The 15,874-nt window shown below is 42.2% G+C and overlaps 1 protein-coding gene across 10 annotated transcripts in view; it reads left to right on the top strand.

Annotated features, from left to right (window-relative positions):
- unm_hu7910 (un-named hu7910) overlaps nt 1-15,874 on the top strand; it is a 214,075-nt gene that overhangs the window by 18,806 nt on the left and 179,395 nt on the right. The window lies entirely within an intron of this gene.

The following is a 15,874-nucleotide window of genomic DNA, read 5'->3' as shown; positions in this document are numbered from 1 at the left end:
GGTGTGTTAGTCAGGGGTAAATATAGGGTAGGGGAATGGGTTTGGGTGGGTTTCTCTTTGGAGGGGCGGTGTGGGCTTGTTGGGCCGAAGGACATGTTTCTATGTAGAGAATCTAATCTCAAACACCACACCATGATCTCCGCACCAGGAGAATGAAACAGACTTTACAAGAAGCAAGTGTGAGGATGTACATAGTCAAGGTAACTATGAAAGGCAACCTGTCTGTCAGACTTGCTGCAGTGTTCCATCGAAGCTCAGCACAGGCTGGAAGAGCAGCACCTTGTTTTCCTTTAGCTTTCTGGATTCAGTATTGAGTTTAATAATTTTATGGTTTGAGGACCTTCTCCCATCTCCTTACCTTAACCCTGCACAGCAGACCTTGTCATAATCATTGTCAACTACGAATGATTCCCATTCGCAGCTGTTGAATCTCCCAGACTGACCATTACCCATTCCTTAGTCTGCCCAACTCTTTAATTTCTATAGGCTTAGTCTCCTTCAATCTTTTAGTTCCTCACCCCAACTTCAGGATATGTACCAACCTTTTTCCGAGCTAAAATAAGTTCTGAAATGTTATGGACTGGCCAGACCCCCTCAAAACATTTCAAGAAGGTAACCCAGATCCTAACTTTTCTCGTTTTAGCAGGTGTGAAGTAGAAATTCCAGGGGTGATGCAGCTGGCCCAACCACTCAGTTTTAAGCAAAACAGGATTCACTTACACACGAACTAAGTAAAACCAAATTTAAAATAACATAACTATTTGAAAACCCAGTCAACACTCTTGCACCTTATGATGCTTTTCCAAATACTTACAGCATCTGATACAACATCCCTTGGCAAAACGGTAAATTCAAACACAGGAGTGATGTCGGAGAGAGAGAGGATCAGCATGGAACTGCTTCTATGGGTCCCTAGCTAAAACTTAACCAGCAGCTGCATACAAAACCAGCTTGTTAAAACCAAACCGAATTAAACAGTGAACTGGGAGAACTGGCCACTCCCCTTCCATTGTACAAAAAAAAGCCTCTTCAAGTAGCTAAGTCCAGACATATTGGAACCTCCTGCCTTTATGTCCCCTCTGAAAGAAAAAGGCAAGGACAACATAACCTTATTAAAGGAGCAGCATCGTCACAGAGTGTCACTGGATCTGAATGTTAACTGGACCCGAGAGTCAAAGAATGATTATGGTAGAGCAGAAGACCATTCACCCTGTTGTTTGTGTCAGCTGTCAACTAGTCACCATAATCATTATGAATTTCAAATTATACTCTGGATTTAAACTTGGAAATTAAACCAGTTTTGCATCTTTTGTATGTCAAAAGTCACACCTTTAATGTTTGTGGTTTTAATATTTTTGTACTAGATTTTGTTTGTTGTGGTTAATGATTTCATTCCCATTTTGTTATTTCTGGATAATATACGTGAATGACTGTCTAATACACCATGCTTCAATAAAATTTCTTATCTTGAACCTTTAGCAAAACATCTGTTACAGCAAAACTGATCATTTCATATTTTCATATCACTTCTCTATTCTTTTTAGTGGGACTGTATATCTTGGATGCTGTGTGTCTAGGCTCGCTTGTGTTTCGCCACCCCATCCAGTATCTTTCCACTGACACCCTCATCCGCCTGGCTGAACCGGTCCTCACCATCAACAACTTCTCCTTCCAATCCTCCCACTTCCTCCAAACCAAAGGGGTAGCCATGGGCATCTGCATGGGCCCCAGCTGTGCCTCCCTGTTTGTCGGATACATGGAACAGTCCATCTTCTGCAGTTACACCGGCACCAGCCCCAACCTGTTCCTCTGCTACATTGATGACTGTACTGGCGCCGCCTTTGCTCCCACGAGGAGGTTGAACAGTTCATCAACTTTCCCAACAATTTCCACCCTGACCTTAAATTCATCTTGACAATCTCAGACACCTCTCTCTCCTTTCTCGACCTCTCCATCACCGTCTCTGGCGACTGACTAACCACAGATATCTACTACAAGCCTACCGATTCCCAATACAAGCTACCGACACTACACCATCTCCCACCCTACCTCCTGTAAAAATGCCATCTTTTATTCCCAATTCCTCAGTCTCCACTACATCTGTTCCTAGGATAACCAATTCCACTTCAAAGTCCCAGATGGCCTCCTTCCATGATCACAACTTCCCTTCCCACGTGGTCGACGATGCCCTCCAGCACATCTCCACTTCATGCACCACTGCCCTTGAACCCCATCCCTCCCAACGCAACAATGACAACCGCCCTGATCCTCACCTTCCACCCCACCAACCTCCGTGTACATCGCATCATCCTCCACCACTTCTGCCACCTGCAAATGCACCCCACTACTAGAGATATATTTGCTTCCCCACTCCTGTCAGCATTCCGAAGAGACCATTCCCTCCGCAACTGCTTATTTAGGTTCACGCCCACCACCAGCCCACACTCCACTCCTGGGACCTTTCCCTGCCACCGCAGGAAGTGCAAAACCTGTGCCCACACCACTCCCCTCACCTCCATCCAAGGCCCCAAAGGATCCTTCCACAACCGACAGAAATTTACCTATACCTGTACAAATGTCATCTACTGCATCCGATGCACTCGGTGTGGTCCCCTCTACATCGGGGAGACAGGATGTCTTGCAGATCGTCTCAGAGAACATCTCTGGGACACCACCAACCCCATCGCCCCGTGGCTGAATACATTAATTCCCCCTCCCATTCCATCAAGCTTATGCAGGTTCTGGATTACCTACACCACCAAACCTTTACCACCTGATCTCTGGAGGAAGAAAGCCTCCTATTCCACCTTGGGACCCTGCAACCACAAAGGATCAATGTGGATTTCAACAGCTTCCTCATTTCTCCTGTCCCCACATTACCCCACTCTCAAGCCTCCAACTTGGCACTACCCTCCAGACCTGTCCATCAATCCCCCCTCTGATCTAAGACCTTCTCGCTCAACTTAAACCACCTATCGCTTCCTCAGCTATCCGCTCCACCCCCCCCCCCCCCCCCCTTCCCATTTATCTCTCAGCAACAGCCCCCAAGCCTCATTCCTGATGAAGGGCTTATGCCCAAAAAGTCAGTTCCCCTCCTCGGATGCTGCCTGACCTGCTGTGCTTTCCCAGCAACAAATTCTCAACTCCCTTGTATTTCAGTAAATATAGTTCAGTGTATACTTTTATCTCATTGATTTCAGCTAGGTATATAAGTCCAAGATTGGAAATGCTCATGTACTAATGCACTCTGCCACTGTTATTTTCATGGTTACATTCAGGATTTTCACTTTGTCTGTTTGAGTTGAAAGGATGGGTGGATAATATTTCCCATTCCCTAGGAAAATCCAAATAAAATGAGGCTCTATTAAATTACACTTGGGATATGGGCATTATTGAACAAAGTTTTCATTTGTTGCCATTGAATTGAGTGACCTGCTGAGGCCACTTCAGACGGCAATTAAGCGTCAGCCCTGTTTCTATGGATCTGAAGTTGCATGTAAACCAGGCCAGGTAAGGATGGCAATTTCTGTCCCTGGAAGGCATTCATGAATCAAATGGGTTTTTACAACTATCGCTGATCGTATGTGTTATCTGATTAGTCTTTCAATTCTAGCTTTTCTTTATTATTAATTGAATTTAAGTTCCATGATAGATTTGAACCCACGTCCCAGAGGTTTAATTTGGTGGCTGGGTTACTAGTCCTCTGAGATGATGAAATATCTCTCTCAATATTGTAGATGCACTCACTGCAGTGGATACCATGAATAGTTCTATAGTTGGCAATAGATGCTGTGGGAAGTTAACAGGTTTTGGCATTGTTTTGAAATAAGACTTTATCTTGCATGGCAGAGTGAAATAGAAAGCCTTGACAGTGTAAGTTTCATTGTTGTATTTCTGTAACGTAAGCAGAAACTGGCAGAGTCAAACACTGCCTGTGTCAAATGTCTATTTATTTATTATTCATGCTATGTGCTCTCATCACTGCAATTAACTTCAAAAGAGCACAGTTGTGATACTTGACAGATTTTTTGCTAGCATAGACTGTAGGCTTGCAGTCAGTTGCTGGTATTATCATGTTCTGATTGACAGTGTTATTTACATGAACAACTGCACTGCATTTTCCAGCTTAATGCTTTTTTAGATACAAAATAGGGGACAAGGGCAGGATTAGAGTCTGCCACAGCTCATTTCTCTAAATTATTGGAAGTGAGTTGAATCTCTGTAATAAGGTCTCAAAATAAATACTAGAAGAAATTTTGTTTTCACTGCGAAAGATTAAGTGCAAAGTATACTACCATGAATGATTGATTGTAAAAATAGAGTCATTTGAAGCCATGAGTTGCGTCAGGTGTTAGGTGTGATTTGAATAAGTAATTCTGATCTTGGAGATAACCAAGCTCTAAATGCTAAATAGTTGTGCTTTGTGCTGCAAAGACTAGTTCTGTTATTGCACTATTGAACTCAATTACACCTGACTGAATAGTGGAACAGTTGTATGGAATGCAAATCTTGAAGGAAATTTGTATGTTTTGTTTTATTAGGACTGACTGATTTTGCAGTGTAACCACACGTAGAGCGCTAAGATCAGGCAATCAATTCATGTCCGAGGGTTAGAAATTGAGGGATGATTAGATCAAGAAAGATGGCAGAAGGGGTGCCTTTTATACCTTAAAAAAAATGGCCACTGAGACAGAGTATGTATCTTCAGTCAGCACTTGAGGATAAAATGGGAGAGAATTGGTCAGTCTGATCAGTCAAATCAAAGTGCCATTAAGATGAGATCATTCATGTTAAATGAGTAAATACACTTTCAAGGTTTGCATTTCACATACATCAAACTTGCGCAAAGCTGCTTAAATCAGCTGAATCATTTTTATACTTTATTGGAAAGATATGAACACTATTTACAGGGCCAGCTTTTATTACATATTACTACGTCTTAGCAATGATGACAAGCTGTCACATGACACCAGTTTTATTTGAAATCACAGGCATTTGTTTGGTGTCATGTGACTTCTGACTTTGTCCACCCCAATCTAACAGTGGCACCTCCACATCATGTCATATGGGCCCACCCACCCTGTTGGGAAGGGAGCTCAAAGATTTTGACCCATTGATAATGATGTAACAGTGCTGTGAATCCACGTGGATGGTATGACTGGAAAGGAAACATATTTGTTCTTCCAAGTTCTAGGTTAGGAAGGTGCTGTTAAAGGATCCTGAGTGAATAAACGCAGTGCACTTTATAGATGAGATATATGGCTATTACTGTGCATCAATGGTGAAGGGAGTAAATATTGAAAATGATGGCTGGGGTGCCAACTAAGCAGACTGCTTTTCTAGCTCTGGTATTGTGTGGCTGAAGTTCATAGTGGGGGATTCAGTGATACTATTGAACTTGATGGGGCAATGGTAACCTTTTTAAACCTGTCACTTGTGTGGCCTGTATGTTATTTATCACTAATCAATCCACACCTTGATGTCTTGATTTTGCTGTGTATGGACATTGACTGTTTCAGTGTCTGGAGTTGCTGGGAATAGTGCTGATTATTTTATCATCAGGCAACATTCCCACTTCTGAACTTTTGAAAGATTGAAGGTCATTGAGGAAGAAATTGAAGATGGTTGGGCCAGGATATTTATTTTCTAAATAGGGAGAAAATCCAGAAGTCTGAAATGCAAAAATGGTAAAGTTTTAGTCCAGGATTCTCTTGAGGTAAACTTGGCAGGTTTTGTCAATATTTAGGAAGGCAAATGTAATTTGTTGGGGGGAAAGAGAATCTAATCAAAACTTACAGAATACCGCATGGCCTGGACAGAGTTGATGTTGGGACGAAGCTTCCAGTGGTAGGAGCCTAGGATTTGAGGGCAGAGCCTTAGAGTAAAAGGAAGACCTTTTTAGAATAAGATAAGGAGAAACTTCTTCAGTCAGAGTGTGGTGAGTCTCTGGAATTCATTGCCGCTAGGCTGTGGAGGCCAGGTCCCTCCGTATTTTTAAAACTGAGATCGGTTCTTGATTGTCAAGAGGATCAAGGATTACAGGGAGAAAGCAAGAGTAAATGATTTTGAAACTGATCAGCCAGTATTGAATGGTGGAGCAGACTTAATGGGTTGAATGGCCTAATTTTTGCTCTTATGTCTCATGGTCTTATAATGTTATTCATGAGAAATGCCTGCAGTGTTGTCCTGAGGCACAGATAAATTATCTCCAGCAGCAATAATCTTCCTGTCTTCCAGGTGTGACGCCATGGAGAGTTTTTCCCCTAATTCCCATTGACACCATTGTTGATTGTCATTTTGATGCCATACATTAAATGCTGCCTTGATGTCAAGGGCAGTCACTTTTTCCTCACCTCAGGAATTCAGCTAATTTTTCAATGTTTGAACCAAGACTGTAATGAGATCTGGAGTGAAGTAATCCCAGTATAGTCCAAATTGAGCAGCTGACAATTGAGAGTTGACTTGATATTGAGTGGTACGGGTTATTGGCTGGATTAAGTTCTTCCTGCTTTTTATGCAAAGTGACATACCTGGGCAGTTTTCCACATAATGAGTAACTGCACTGGAACAGCTTGGCCAAGGGCATGGATAGACTGAAGCACATCTTGAGTACTGTTGCTGTAATGTTTTCAGGGCTTTTGCAATATCCATTGTCTTCAGTTGTTTCTTGTCATCAGTTGGATTGAATCAAAGTAACTGCGGTTCTCTGGCAATGGCTAAAATGGATTATTTGCTGCATTTCTGGCTTAAAAATGGATGCAAATACAAAAGATTTGTCATGCCTCACTGGAAAAATGTGCTGGAAATCAATCCTTGCTATTCCTTGAGTTATCACAAAAGTTAAATTATTTTACTAAAGATTGCAAAGTTCCCAATTTACCCATCTGATAGACTTTGGTAAATGGGAACATGTGGACAAGGTTAGATTCTAACCACTGTAAATACCTGTGAATTGTTGCCATATAAATCTACTAGTTAAACCTCTAATCCCCTTTATAAAACCTTCTACAAGCATATAAACAGACCAAATTAAAGTGATGTTACAGAAGGAGAGAAGAAATACTGGGAAATAGAACAATAGCTTAATTCAGGTGCTTTTTTTTCTTCACTTTTGGAATGTGGGCATCTCTGGAGCGCCAGCATTTATTGACTGACCCGAGATATCCTTGAGAAGATAGTGGTGAGCTGCTGCCTTGAACTGCAGCCATTTTCCCACTGTGCCCTTAACGGAGGGAATTTCAGTATTTTGACCAAGCGACAGTGAAGGAAGAGGGATATATTTCCAAATCAGGATGGCGCGTGACTTGTCGTGGAACTTGCGGTTGGTGGTGTTCTCATGTTTCTGATGCCTTTGTCCTTCTAGATAGAAGTGTTTGTGAGTTTAGAAGGTGCTGCCTTAAAAACTTCGGTGAATTTCTGCAGCATACTGCAGTTCAGTTACTAGTGGTATACTGCAAAGATCTGTTTTGTGTTCACTGCTGTTTGTCTTTGTTATGGTCTGGATGAGGGCATAGAAGGATGGGTTAGTAAATTTGTGGATGACCCTAATGTCTGTAGAGTTGTGGATAGTGCTGAAGGATGTTGTAGGTTGCAGAGGGAATAGATAAGCTGCAGAGCTGGGTTGAGAGGTGGCAAATGGAGTTTGGTCCCAAAACAGATCCTTGTGGCTCACCACTAATAACCGGACTCCAGGCTGAATATCTTCCATCCACCACCACCACTCGCTGCTTTCTTACAGAAAGGTGGTTTCTAATCAAAGCTGCTAAATCACCCTCCGTTCCATGCCTCTGAATTTTCTCCAACAGCCTACTATGCGGAGCCTTACTGAAGTCCATGTACACCAAGTCAACTGCCCTACCTCATCCACGTGTTTGGTCGCCATCTCAAAAAACTGAGAGGTTTGTGAGACATGACTTGCCCTTGGCGAAACCATGTTGACTATCTGCAATCAAATTGTTGCTTGCTCGATGATTATAAATCCTATCTGTCATAATCTTTTCCAAAACTTTTCCTACAACAGACGTAAGGCTCACTGGTATATGATTACTGGGTCATCTTTATTGCCCTTCTTGAACAAGGGCACAACATTTGCAATCCTCCAGTCCTCTGGTACTAAACCTGTAGACAATGAAAGATCAAAACCAAAGGCTCCAGCACCTCCCTAGCTTCCCAGAGAATCCTCTGATAAATCCCATCCGGCCCAGGGGCTCTGTATATTTTCACTCCTCCTAGAATTGATAACATTTCCTCCTTACTAATGTCTATCCTTTTATGTCTAATATCTCATTCTTCTCCTCTACAATATTCTTCTTTTCCTGAGTGATGAGAAATATTCATTTAGCACCTCTCTGATCTCCACAGGGTCCACACACAACTTCCTACTTCTGTCTTTGGCTCTAATCCTACCCGAGTCATCCTTTTATTCCTCACATACCTATAGAAAGCTTTAGGGTTCTCCTTTATTCTACCTGCTAAAGACAGTTCATGTTCTCTCTTTGCTCTTCCTAACTCTCTCTTTAAATCCTTCCTAGCTAATCTGTAACACTCTATCGCTTCAACTGAACCATCTCGTCTCATTGTCACATAAGCCTCCTTTCGCTTAACTAGAGATGCAATTTCTGTAGTAAAGCACAGTTCCCTTACCTTGTCTCTTCATCCTTGCCTGACAGGGACATATCTATCAAGGATATGCGATATCTGTTCCTTAAACCAACTCCACATTTTGATTGTCCCCATCCTCAGCATTTCGCTACCCCATTTTATGCCTCCTAAGTCTTGTCTAATTGCATTATAATTGCCCTTCCCCCATCGATAACTCTTGCCCTGTGGCATGTACCTATCCCTTTCCATCGCTCATTGACCTCTCCTCTCCTGTTTCTTACCACAGCCCAATACTACCTCAGTAGATGAGTCCTTGTCAAAATTTCTTTCCACTACTGTTATACTATCCTTGACTAACAAGGCCATACCTCCCCTCTCTTTTACTGCCTTCCTGTTCTTAATTAATGATCTAAACCCTGGAACCTGCCACATCCATTCATCACCCTGCTCTATCCATGTCTCCGAAATGGCCACAGCATCGAAGTCCCTAGTACTTGTCTGTGCTGCAAGCTCACCTACCTTATTTTGGATACTTCTGTTGTTCAAACCAGCTTGCTTTCTGCCAGCACATTCCTGGCTCAGAACCATGAGATCATACTGCAGCTGTACAAAACTCTGGTGCGGCCGCTCTTGGAGTATTGCGTACAGGAAGGCATTATAGGAAGGATGTGAAAGCTTTGGAAAGGGTTCGGAGAAGATTTACTAGGATCTTGCCTGGAATGGAGGGATGGTCTTGCGAACAAAGACTGAGGGACTGGAGGCTGTTTTCATTAGAGAGAAGGTTGAGAGGTGACTAGATTTTTTTTTAAATGTTTCAATTAAGATGGACAGTGAGAGCCTTTTTCCTCAGATGGTGATGGCTAGCATGAGGGGACATAGCTTTAAATTGAGAGGTGATAGATATAGGACAGATATCAGAAGTACTTTCTTTACTCAGATTTGTATGGGCATGGAATACCCTGCCTGCAACTTTAGTAGATTCACCAACTTTAAGGGCATTTTAAATTGCTATTGGATAGACAAATGGACGAGAATGGAATAGTGTAGGTTACATGGGCTCCAGATTGGTTTCATAGGTAGGCACAACATTGAGGGCCGAAGGGCCTGTACTACGCTGTAATGTTCTATGTTCTATAACCTGTAGATAGTACACATTGATGCTACTGAACTTTGGTTATGGAGGGAGTGGATTTTTGGCACCCCCCCCCCCAATCAAGTGGGCTCCTTTGGTCCCAATTTTTGTCAAGCTTCTTGTGTGTTGTTGGAGCTGTGCACATCCAGGCAGGTGGGCAGTATTCCATTGTACTCCTGACTTGTGCTTTGTAGATGACAGGTAAGCTTTGAGGAATCAGGAGGTGAGTTACTCATCACAGTATTCTCAACCTCTGACCTGCTTTTGTAGCCACTGTCTTTATGTGGTAACTCCCAGGATATTGATAGTGGAGGATTCGATGGAGGGGCTTATGTTTCCCAGTCCTGTGTTTCTCTGATATTTTCCGTCAGATCTTTTCACTTCACAGGAGGCAGTCATTCACACGTGATAAAGTTCCTGACTTGTTTAATAAAAACAGCAGCTTACAGCAACTGGCCGGAGAAAACAACTGGCTTTCTTTAGCTGCAAGGTAAAAACAATGACTGCAGATGCTGGAAACCAGATTCTGGATTAGTGGTACTGGAAGAGAACAGCAGCTCAGGCAGCATCCGAGGAGCAGTAAAATCGACGTTTTGGGCAAAAGCCCTTCATCAGGAATAAAGGCAGAGAGCCTGAAGCGTGGAGAGATAAGCTGGAGGAGGGTGGGGGTAGGGAGAAAGTAGCATAGAGTAAGCATTTTACTGGAAGCATTTTACTGGAGCAAATGAGACATGCATGTGTGCACTGTCTTCCAGAGGTGCAAAGGGCTTCTCACTGTAACATTCACACCCTCAAGCCATGTATAACTGGTCACAATTCCACAAACCAACACTTAGTTGTTGCTGGCCTTATCTCTCATGCCATAGTGCCATGTCATCTGTTAATCCCTTCTCCACTTTTTGGAAAGCAGCAGTGTAAATGCTATTTGTGTGAGTTTCAGTACCTTGCTTTTTAAAAGTACAGCAGTTCTATCCTCAAGGCTTTTTTTTAAAACCGACCTTTTCCCACATTGGTACATGATTAAAAAAATATGTAAAAGGACAGTGCTTCAACTTTGTACTTTGCACTGCTCTGATGGGTCCTCCCCCACCCCCCCATCATTGCCAATAAGAATATTTGTGGAATATTCCACTTCCTGATAGTTTAATTGTGTAGTAGCATTTATGATTGGCTTTGGAAGTACTGCAGAGCTTAGCTTTATAAGGTCACCTCTCAGCCTCCAATGCTCCAGGGCAATAAGCCCAGCCCATTCAAAGTTCTAGATCCATTCAATATCTGTCCCGTTTAGCACAGTGCCAATGCTACATAACACAATAGATGGAATTCCCAACATGAAGTGTCCCTTCAGCTTCACAAGGGCTGGTTGGTGGTGAATTCTGCTAACACTATCCTAGAATGGCATATAGTGAGGACTGATGGTCAAAGGGTCAAAAGTCAAAGTTGATTTTTTGCCTCACGTTGGTTCTCTCATCACTTGCTGCAAGCACAGTCTAACAGCTATGTCTATTAGGATTCCAAATCCATGGCCTCCACTTGTCTTTAAATTTTAACTTGTGTCATACCATTTCATAAACCTGAATTCTTTACTATCCCTTTTGCTTACTCCATTTTTGAGTCTTGTTTGCAGCCTTTGAATTTTTGCCCTGCATACCCAGGTCTAGGCTAGTATAACAAGAAGAGTATTGGCCTTAATACCAACCATTAGGAACTAACACTATACTCTCCAGTCTGAAAATCAAGCATTCACTGCTACTTTGCCTTTGCCCAATGACTAATTTTGTATCCATTGTTGCACTATAGCTTTAATCACTTGAATTTTTTGAACAAGTCCATTCTGAAAGCTCTTTGAAAGTCCATTTATACGAAGCAACCGTACTACTGTTGTGACCCCTGTTAGTTCAAAAAGAGCTCTCAATAGTCAAACGAAAATTGTCTGCAAGTCAGAGTGTGAAATGGGAAGTTTTGCTCTGTATGTAATCCTATACTTTACCTGTCCTGGCAGTGTCGTGGGAGTTTGATTTTCAGGTTAAGAGTAGAAGCAGCTTTACTTTGTGTCTAAACCTGTGCTGACCCTGTCCTGGGAGTGCTGAGTGAACCTTATTTTTACTTTAAAAGAATGATCTAGGTTGGAATGAGTTTGCCCTTTTTCTCCTCATTAAGCAGTTTTTTAAGATCCTCCAGTTCATATCAAAAAGTTGCGTTCCATGGGGATCCTCTGAAACACTTGAGCTCAGTCACATTGTGGTGCCATCCATATATAGAAGAAAAGACTTGTGTTTTATCTTGTGCCTTTAATAGTTTACAGTCCAGTTAAGTAGGGAAGGATGGCAAGAATAATGTAATGGTCCTGTTACAGCATTAATAATGCTTGGGCCTAAACAGATGGAATTTAAAATGAATTAATTAAATATCAAGTAAAAGCTATTCTTAGTAGTATGAAGCAACTGGATTGTTCTGCAAAAACTAGACATCTTACTCACTGATATCCTGTAAGAAGGAAATCTGTCGTAATTTTGGGCTGGCCTAGGTGTGACCCCAAAGGCACCAAGTTGTGATTGTCAGCAGCCTTCTTCAATGGCCTAGCAACCTACAGTTGTATCAAACTGATAGAAAAGATACTAAAAGGTCAGAGACTATAAAGCAGTTATTAGATTCAGTTGGTAGCAAAATTGAGCTGAGTTCGCTGATCTTGATGGAAATAACTACCAGTACTTGCAGTGGGTACTGACAGTCAAAGTGAGGGAAAAGTCCATGTGAACTCCTCCTCACTGTTGTATGTGCATCAATCCATGGCAGTATTTTTAGTAGTGATCAACCCCGTCCTTGTGGGAACTAAATCCTGTCGTCATAGTGGTTTGCAGCATTTTCACCATGTTAACTGGGGTAGATTGAGGTCAAGTCCAGAGGGGGTGACCGTGCTTGTACAAGCTTTAATGAACTTCCACTGTTTTCTTTGTTCAGAGAGAGCTTTTTGCCACGACTCTGTAAGCTCTGCGAGGTGTGTTAAAGGTTCTTTCAGAAAGCCTGTACTGTACTGTGTTTAATAAATTTGGTTGCTTGTTCACAAAGTTGGTGTGTTGCGGTTGCATCAAGTGTGTAAGAACCTCAGGAGAACTTACCAGAAGGATGTTGTTAAACTTGAAAGGGTGCAGAGAAGATTTGCACGCATGTTGCCGGGACTGGAGGGTTTGAGTTATAAGGAGAGGCTGATTGGCTGGAGCTTTCTTCCCCTGGAGTATCGGAGGCTGAGGGGTGACTTCTCTGGCTTATAAAATAATAATGAGGGGCATGGATAGGGTGAATAGCCAAGGGTTTTTTTTTTCCCCCTTGTGTGTGGTGGAGTCTAAAACTAGAGAGTGTAGATTTCGGGTGAGACAGGAAAGATATTTTAAAATGACCTGAGGGGCAACCTTTTCATGCAGGAGGTGATGCATACAAGGAACAAGCTGCCAGAGGAAGTGGTGGAATCTGGTACAATTACAACATCTTAAGAGGCATCTGGATGGGTACATGAATAGAAGGGTTTAGAGGGATATGGGCCAAGAGCTGGCAAATGGGACTAGGCCAGATTGGGATGTCTACTTGGTGCAGATGAGTTGTACCGGAGGGTTTGTTTCCATGCTATATGATTCTGATTCTATAATTTGCATGCTGTGAACATAGCTAAGTAGTTCCACAACCAGTAAATCAGCTCTGACAGTTCTGTAGTCCTGTCATATCCACTTGTAAATAGAGTTGGTGAATTGAATTTACAAGAGGAGGAAAAGTCTGCACTAACTTCCTGAGTCTGTCAGAACCTCAACAAGTGAATGCAAAAAGCATTGGCTGGAGTTATGCCTGGCAGCAAAGGAAGATGTCTGTTGAATGCCAGTCATCTCAGCCCCTGTGTCATCGATTTATTAATGTCTCTGGATAGTATACCATGCCTAACCCTTTTAAGCAGCTTTATGAATGAAGGTCTGAAATAGAGATTTTGTTGATTTGGTCATATTTGAAACATTAGTTGACAGTTCTGCGTACAGCAAGACCTAGACAAAATTCTGACTTTGGCTGAAATGTTACCTCTACTCAAATACCAAGAAATTATATTTCTCTTTGGTATTCAATGCCATTACCCATTGCAGAATCACCTACAGTCAACCTTGTTGGGATTACCATTGAACAGCACTCTAGACTGGCCTTAAATGCTGTCTGTGAGAATCATCACCTGACTTTCCAAAACTTGACTGGATGTTCTCCCCTTGCCTGGATCAGTGTTACTCCAAGAGCACTTAAACTTAACTTCATGTCAGGTCAAAGCAGCCTGCTTGATTGACACCCAATTCATGACCTTCAATATTGAATTCCTCCTCCGTTGCATCTGGATGTATTATCCACAAAATGAATTGCAGTAACTCATCAAGGCGCCTTGCCAACTCCTGATTTCTACCACCTCGGAAAACCATGGCAGCAGATTTATGTAAACACTGCTACCTGCAAGTTATACCGATTTCTGACTTGGAGCTATATCAACATCCCTTCATTGCCACTGGGTTAGAATCATGGCATGTGCTAAAACTATTACTGTTACAATACTAATGGGGTGTAGCGGTTTAAGAGAATGTGTCACCACCTGAGCGCATGTGTGTGTGAGAGAGAAACTTCTAAGGTCACCCTTCAACTTCCCACTTCTCAGAGGTTAAGTGGATTGGCCATGGGAAATTGCCCATAGTTTCAGGGATGTGTTGGCTAGGTCATGGGGATTGCATGCTAAATGGATAGGTACAAAGAGAAATAGCTGGAAAAGCTCAGCAGACCTGGAGCAACTATGGAGAGAAATCAAAATTAGGGTTTTGACTCCAGTGAATCTTCCACAGAACTGTAGAGATCGAGTCTGGGAAGTGCATCTGGGTGGGATGCTCTTCAGAGGGTTAGGGTGGACTCGAGCTTAATGGCCTGCTTCCACATTGTAGGGATTCTATAATTCTATCCAGCTTAGCCTTATAACTCAAATCCTCCAATCCCAGCAACATCCTGATAAATGTTTTCTGAACCCTCTCCAATTTAATAATATCCTTCCTATAGGGCAACCAAAACAGTACACAATACTTCAAAATTAGCCTCACCAACATCCTGTACAACCTCATGATGTTTTAACTCCCATAACTAGTGATCTGAACAATGTAGACAAGTGTGCTAAACACCTTCTTAACCACCCTGTCTACCTTTGACACCACTTTCAAAAACTGTATCTGAACCCCTCGATCTCTTTTCAGCCATATTACCTAGGGCCCAGCCATTAACTTCGTAAGTCCTGCTCTTGTTATACCACAACGCAATATCTCACGTGTATCCAGATTGAACTCCATCTGCCATTCCTCGGCCCTTTGGCCTAATTGATCAAGATCCCTTTGTAACCTTAGGTAACCTTCACTGTTGACTATATCACCAATTTTGGTCCCATCCACAAACTTGCTAGCCATGCCTCCTAAATTTTCATTCAAATTGTTCATATAAATGACAAACAAAAGTGGACCCAGCCACGATCCCTGTGGAACACCACTGATCATTGGCTTCTAGTCCGAAAACAGCTCTCCTTCACCACCCTCTGTCTTCTAATGTCAGGCCAATTTTGTATGCAATTGGCAAACTCTCCCTGAATCCCATGTGATCTAACTTTGCTAATTAGTCTACCATTTGTAACCTTGTCAGAGACTTTACTAAAGTCCATGTAGACAATGTCTACTGCTTTGCCCTAATCTAATCTTGTTGGTTACCTTTTTTAAAAAAAAACACAATCAGGCTTGAGATACTATTTCCCATTCACAAAGCAATGCTGACTATCCATAATCAGTCCTCGCCTTTCCAAATGCATGTAAATTCTATCTCTCAGAATCCCCTCCATCAACTTACCTCCCACTGTCAGGCTCGCAGTGTAGGATCCCAGGCTTCATATAACCTTTCTAAAATAAAGGTGCTGACATCTTGTGGCAAAGTGAGAAAAGTCACTTGCTGCTAAATATATTATTGTCTAAAGTTGATCTTTAATTCTTCTGTTAGAAACTTCCTAAAAGCTGTGCGTGGTGCCTAACAGTGAAGCATTCTGCTCTAGTAGAACAACTGAATTAAGAACATCTTTTACATTTTCATTTTGTTGAGCAC

The sequence above is a fragment of the Hemiscyllium ocellatum genome, chromosome 4, assembly GCF_020745735.1.
Source record: "Hemiscyllium ocellatum isolate sHemOce1 chromosome 4, sHemOce1.pat.X.cur, whole genome shotgun sequence".
Taxonomy (NCBI): domain Eukaryota; kingdom Metazoa; phylum Chordata; class Chondrichthyes; order Orectolobiformes; family Hemiscylliidae; genus Hemiscyllium; species Hemiscyllium ocellatum.
This window is presented reverse-complemented; position numbering and strand designations above follow the sequence as displayed.